At 51.8% G+C, this 6572-nt stretch overlaps 1 long non-coding RNA gene across 2 annotated transcripts; it reads right to left on the reverse strand.

Moving 5' to 3' along the window:
- Nucleotides 1–580: 580 nt before the first annotated feature.
- On the reverse strand, nt 581–2694 carry LOC136792790 (uncharacterized). 2 transcript variants are annotated; one of them, XR_010837213.1, is made up of 3 exons: nt 2557–2678; nt 2205–2401; nt 581–646 (listed from the first exon to the last, which is right to left on the reverse strand). It is a non-coding gene; the product is annotated as an uncharacterized lncRNA (long non-coding RNA). The 2 variants fall into 2 exon arrangements; XR_010837214.1 differs by lacking the exon at nt 581–646 and adding an exon at nt 884–1031 and having other exon boundaries at nt 2557–2694.
- Nucleotides 2695–6572: the final 3878 nt, after the last annotated feature.

The raw sequence follows: 6572 nt of genomic DNA on the forward strand, positions 1-6572 counted from the left end.
ACAAGAGAAGCCACCGCAACAAGCCGGAGAAGCCCGCGCACCGCAAAGAAGAGTCGCCCCCGCTTGTCGCAACTGGAGAAAGCCCGCGCGCGGCATCGAAGACCCAACGCAGCCAAAAATAAAACAGATAAATAACTTTATAAAAAAAAAGAGAGAGAGAGACAGGAGAGACGAACTTTTCGTGACTATTAGAGGCTGTTTATCAGGTAGTTGGAGTGCGTGGGGGGATGGGAGTGTCCAGGAATGAAAGTCTTCATCAGAGAAAGAGCTCAAGGCCTCAGGGCCGATTCCGGGATTAGAAAGGATGAAGCAAGAATCAGAATCAGGGGAAATGCGGGGGGGGCAACATGGGTGCGGGGAGAGGGGGGCAGCAGCTAACACTTAGGGAGCAGCTCCTATGGACCAGGCAGCAGCCCTTACCCTTCAGCTTCACCATCTCTCTTTTCTCCATAAACTTGAGGTAGCTTCTAGAAAATTCTACTCCATGGAGGAGGCATTCTTAGGCTACAGAAGATTAAGTAATAGGATCAGCTTACATAGCCATTACAGGAGGTGGAGGTGGGATCTCACCTCACTGCGGCCAAAGTCCCTTGCTCCATGCCCTTCTCCATGCTGTCACTCAAGGCGGGGACAAGCCATGGAACACCTTAAAAAAAAAAAGAACAACGAAACAGCCTGAGAAAGCTGAGAGCAATAGGAAAGTATCGAATCAGTCTGACTGACCCTCTCCAGGGCTCTGACATCTTAAGATGCATGGCCTACGTGACATAGTGGCTGAGTAGGAGAGTTTAATATTTTGGCATATTGTTTTTCTGGGTGTGGTGAGCTATTGTTACAGGCTGCACACCCAAACAACATTGTGTGAGGGTTGCTGCTTACCTGGAACCTCCAGGCACCGGGATTTTAACTGCAAGAGTCAGAAGGGGTCCACCCTGTGCAGGTATCTTGCTGTAATAACAGCTGGCAGCTGTCTGTGACCCAGGACTTTATGAAGATGACAGAAGGAAGTATCGAGAATGCTTGAACCCACACTATGAAATAAGACCAATGCAGGTATTTCTAGATAACTTACAACTCGATGCAACAAACTGTACATGAAATAGAAAGGAGTTTGGGCATAAACTCCCAAATTCTTCTCCCTGAAGGGTAAGAAGAACTCTCTAGCCAGGGGTGGTGACTCAGGGAACGTTCTAGTCTGAAGTCCTCTACATCTTGGGTTTTCATGTTCTGGTGTTCTCCTAAGCTTATGCCACGTTAGCCTCATGTCTCTACACGGGACTTGCTCAAATTTCACTTTATGCAGTAAATACTCAGTGATGATATTCCTAAGGAGATTTGTTCTCCGCCATGGGCTCACCCAAATGCCGGCTACTCCTGCCTGCTGCTTGGCAAAGGGTTTCTCTACCAGAGAGTCTGAAAACCCATGGTTCTGGCCAGCGGTATTGGGGTTCCGCCCAGTTTGTGTCAGAAGAGGTTGTATTCAGCTTGTTCTGATGGAAAGAGTGACCTCTTTATTTGGGACCCTCCTCTGATCAAGAACAGGGATGCCGGGACACTTGGTGTGTAGTGTATCACAAATCTTTAGGAATAACATTTCAGGGGGCTTCCTATTAACTATTTCATCCTCAGTGCTGTGGAGGCTGCACTACGATATGCTACTAAAGGGCCCAGTAGGTCTAGGTCCTTAAAAGAAAACCATCCAGGTTTTGATAGTAGGGGAACTAATTTAATTTAAATGAAATGTGAACACCTTTGATGTGCTAGGTGCTATGTTCGGAGCTTCACATACATGCTTTTATTTAGTCCTAGAATGTCTTTATGAGGTGGGTGTTCTATGCCCATCGTACAGATGAGGAAACCGAGACTCTAAGAAATTAGCTGCCTTGTACAAGGTCAAGGTCACACAGCCACTAGGAGACCTGAAGATCTAGGATTTCAAAATTTTATGGTGGTGGTGCTGAAAACACATAACATAAAATTGACCATCTTAACTATTTTTAAGGTATAGTCCAGTAGTGTTAGAACTCTGTTCATATTCTGTGCAAAAGATTTCTGGAATTTTTTCACCTTGCGAAACTGAAACTCTAAATCCCTTGAACAATAACTCCCCATCCCCCCTCCCTCCAGTCCCTGGCAACCGTGAGTCTACTTTCTGTTTCTATGAGTTTGACTACTCTGGATACCTCTTGTAAGTGGAATCATACCTAGTATTTCTCTTTCTGTGACTGGCTAGTTTCACTTAGCATAATGTCCTCCAGATCCATCCATGTTGTAGCATGAGTCAGAATTCCCTTTCTTCTTAAGGCTCTGCAATATTCCACTGTATTCATACTCCACGTTTTCTTTACAGAGCTAGGGTTTTAATCCAAGTTCGGGAGGCTCCAGATCCCATGCTCCTCTCCTGTGCATAAACCACGTCCCCTGGTCAGTGTTTTAAAGAGAATTGTAAATTTCACATTATACCTTAAATGCAAGAGAAGTGAGACCGCGGTGTCCCGGCTCCGCTCTCAGCACTGCAAGCCCAGAGGTGGGGTGGCAGAGGGCTGCCTGACTTACATGCCTCCTGGGGAAGCACCCCGACCTCCTCCTCGCACAGAGCCCAGCTCGCCACACCTCCCATCACCGCCTCCTGACACACGCCTGCTCCAGCACACGCCCGGGCCTCTCCTCTGCTGTATGTCACGTACCAAGGTCTCCAGGACGTCTCCGGCTGAATATAAATAGCCCTGAGACCTCAAACTCCCCACCCTTCCTCACCCAGCCTTCCCTGTTGCCCAACTTCCCCCGTGGGCTGTGCCAGTGTCCTGATGCTTCTGCAAGCCTGCAGCCTGGAAATCTCTGCCGCCTCTCCAGTTTTCATCACCCACCAGCCACTGCCGAGGACAGCAGCTTCCTCCTCGGCAGCCCGAATCTTTCCCTTCCCCAGAAGCCCATCCAAATCCCTCGACCAGGCCCAGGTGGCTTTGCACCTGCAACGTGGTTCTTCCTATTCGCCCCCAACACTCCCACCCCCGAAGGCTGGTCTTGAATTACCTGTTACCGTTTCTCCACAATCATCTAGTCAAGCCAAACTCAGCGCCGTCCCGCTCAGATCTTTCCACCAGCTGTTCCTCCTCTTCACCTTCACCTGACCCTCCTCGGTCAGCTTTCCTCCGCTCACGGGTACTTTCTGGGCCCACCCCCACCCCCCAGGCCGTGCACCTGACCTTCACCTCCACCTCCAGCCTGTGGACGGGCACCTGAGCCCCCTCGGTCCTGGGTCTCCTCTCCCGTACACTGCCAAGCGCCCCCACCTCCTCTTCTCCCTCCTTCTCCTTGGATCGCAATTTGTGACCCAGATGCATTCCACCCCACCGTCTCGTCTGTCATTTCTGACCTTTCTCAGGTTTTGAGATAAGTAACCTGTGTCTTTATAAATATTTTAATCAACTATATATGGATTTATCTTTCTTTGCGCCTCAGTTCCCTTGAGCATGAACTTGGATGGCTCTTCACATTCCCAAGTGGCTCCCTCGTCCTCCCAGCACGTATTATACCATAAATAAATCACGCCATAAATAAATCAGGGGCGAGGAGAGTCAGGACACCATCAGAACCGTCTTTGCAGCCCGGATGAGTTCAGTGGGGTCAGGGATGGGAAGGACACTCGGAGGCAGTGGAGCCGGGGTCCAGATGCTGCCGCGCCCCTGGGACGAGGGCAGCATCTTCTGGCAAAACAAGCCCTGACGGAGACCCTGAGAAGTTTAGGGGGCGTCTCTGTTCGGGTCTGGCACCTAGGCGTGAGGGTGGGCTCCCCCGGGCCCTCAGCTAGAGCATGATCCCGAGGGAGGCCGCCAAAGTCTCCCAGCTACGCCCACCCCCCAGCATGGGATGCACAGGAAGGGCCAAAGGAAAGGGGAACCACATGCCGGACGCCACAGCCGGGGAGGGCCTGGGGGGGAGCCTCGCCGTCGGCAGGGGCCGAGGGCAACACTCTGGACCAGGGGGCGGGTCCCGGCTCACGGAGGCCAAAGACAAACCACGGAACAGACACGACCTTCTCTTGCTCTCCACCCTGTCACGGACGTAGGCAAACCTTAAATAAGCCTCCCTTAATGCCAATTTAACCCTGAGAGAAGGAGAGGGAAAGAGAGAAGTGGGGGGCTCCTGAGCTGACTGAGGGTTTAACCTCAAAGCAACAGAGCTGAAACCGGAAGTGACCCGGCTCCTCGAATTGGCACGAGCCAGGCTCCGCCACCAGGAGGAGGCGGGGCTGAAGAGCTGAGCTGGCTCCATGGCGGTCTGCGGGACGCCTCTCCTCTGTACAAGTGATGTGCCCAGCAAACGGCCTGCAGAAACGGACGACTTGTGAATGAGGCCCTCTGGGGTGGCAGGGGCTCTGGAGGTGACCTAGGTGGAGGCTGTCTGTCACTGCAGTGACGAGGACCCAGGACTCGAGGAGGAGCAGGGATGTGGCCAGCAGGTGGGGACCCAACACCGGCTCCTGCTTCCCCGCCTCCCCGGCGAGCCTTTCCGTCACCTGCCACCGCTGCCCGGTTCTGTCCTCCTCTGAAAGCAGGAGACGTCACACCGAGGGTTACAAGGACAGGCAAACTGAGTTGACATGACAGCGTTGGTTTAAATGAAAGGACTTAGTAATTCCCAATATCCCACTGCCTGTATGGACATTAAGAACGTGAAATTGATGTGGGAGCGGGGCCGTGCCAAGTGGGAAGAAGCTTTTTAACATCAGAATCTAGGTGGGGCAGAGGAGTTGGGGGAGTGGGCAGGTAGCGGGAGCTCCCTGCCGGGCCCCAGGTCGGGTGACTCGGGGTGAGAGATCGGGCACCTGGAGCCCCCATCCTGCCAGCTGTGAAGGGGGCGGGCCCCGCTGGGCATCCCTGCAGCTAGAGGGTTAAACTTGGATCATTCCTCACTTGAAGAACATTTACTGTACCTTTTATAGGAAGGGTGCTTCCCCCCCCCCCCAGATTATACCCATTCTCACGATTATCTAACACTTTTTCACAATTACAGAGAAGAAGCAAACCCAGCTTATTCTTACCTTTTTTTTTTTTTTTTTTGCGGTACGCGGGCCTCTCGCTGTTGTGGCCTCTCCCGTTGCGGAGCACAGGCTCCGGACGCGCAGGCTCAGCGGCCATGGCTCACGGGCCCAGCCGCTCCGCGGCACGTGGGATCTTCCCGGACCGGGGCGCGAACCCGTATCCCCTGCATCGGCAGGCGGATTCTTAACCACTGCGCCACCAGGGAAGCCCTATTCTTACCTTTTTCTGAGGACAGCCCTGTCCCCAATCCCCCTACACTTCTAAGCCAAGGGTAGAATCTCTTAGTGTTGAATCAGGGAGTCACAGGCCATCATTCTGCTGGGATTAAGGATTCATCTTCCCCACGTGAATGCTTCATTTCCCCCACAGGAGAACTATGTGTAGCACAGAAGCAGAGAAACGTATTTAAAAGCTTATTATGAGTAATCTCATAAGCTTATTACGAGTACCTTTATTCCAAGTGATAAGTAAAAGCGAATACCTCTTTATAGTGTCTAGATGAGCACGCCTGATGTTTAAGAAGCACTTGTCGAATGAAAAGTGTCTCAGCAATTATAGCTAAGTGTCTTCTTCCATTTTGTTGGCTGGAATAAGCTGAAGCGAATTATGTTAATCACACCTGTCATTTATATCCAGAGTGTTGCTGATCTTACATTAGAAGGCGACAATTTTCAAGTTTGTGAAGCAAGTTTACCCCGTCAGATTGTTTCTTGCTGGCTTTTAGGGGTGGGGAGAGAGAAGGGAAGGTGATAGAGAGACCCCTGGGGTCTTTGGCTCTGGGGTGATCATATGTTTGTGCTTATGTGCAGATAAACAGCCACAAATGAATCTCGAGTTGCTGGGCCCAGGGAGCTAGGAAGGGGCGTGTGCTGTGGACTCGAGCATGAGGCTGAGAGGACTGGGAGTCAAGTTGGAGGCCTGTAGTACTTTCTGCTTACAAACCCCCAGGTGATGTGACATTTACACAGGTGAGGGTACCCGGCACCACTTCCTTGCACTGAATGTTAAAGAACAGCTACGTTCTCTCGGGTTATTTTGTGCAAGGGAGTCAAAGGTGACAGTACTAACCATGACCACGTGACTAAGCGCCGTAGGAGGACGGCATGGTGGACCCCGCTGCTTGTGATCCGTCCCCGCAGATCCATACGTTGAAACCTAATCCCCAAGGTGATGGTATGAGGAGGTGGGGCCTTTGGGAGGTGATTAGGTCATGAGGGTGGGGCCCTTGTAAAGGGGATTCGTGCCCTTTATAAAAGAGACCCCGGAAAGCTCCCTCGCCTTCCACCACGTGAGGACACAGCAAGAAGGCACCAGCTATGAACCACAAAGTGGCCTCTCACCAGACACTGAATCTGCTGGTGCCTTGATCTTGGACTTCTCACCTCCAGAACTGGGAGAAATAAATGTCTGTTGTTTATAAGCCACCCAGCCGATGGTAGTTGCTATAGCATTCCAGATGGGTAAGACAACCCCGTTTGTGTGTGGTGGGTAAAAATGGAAGTGGGCAGCTGAACCCGTCAGTACACA

This window comes from Kogia breviceps, chromosome 16, assembly GCF_026419965.1.
Source record: "Kogia breviceps isolate mKogBre1 chromosome 16, mKogBre1 haplotype 1, whole genome shotgun sequence".
Classification (NCBI taxonomy): Eukaryota; Metazoa; Chordata; class Mammalia; order Artiodactyla; family Physeteridae; genus Kogia; species Kogia breviceps.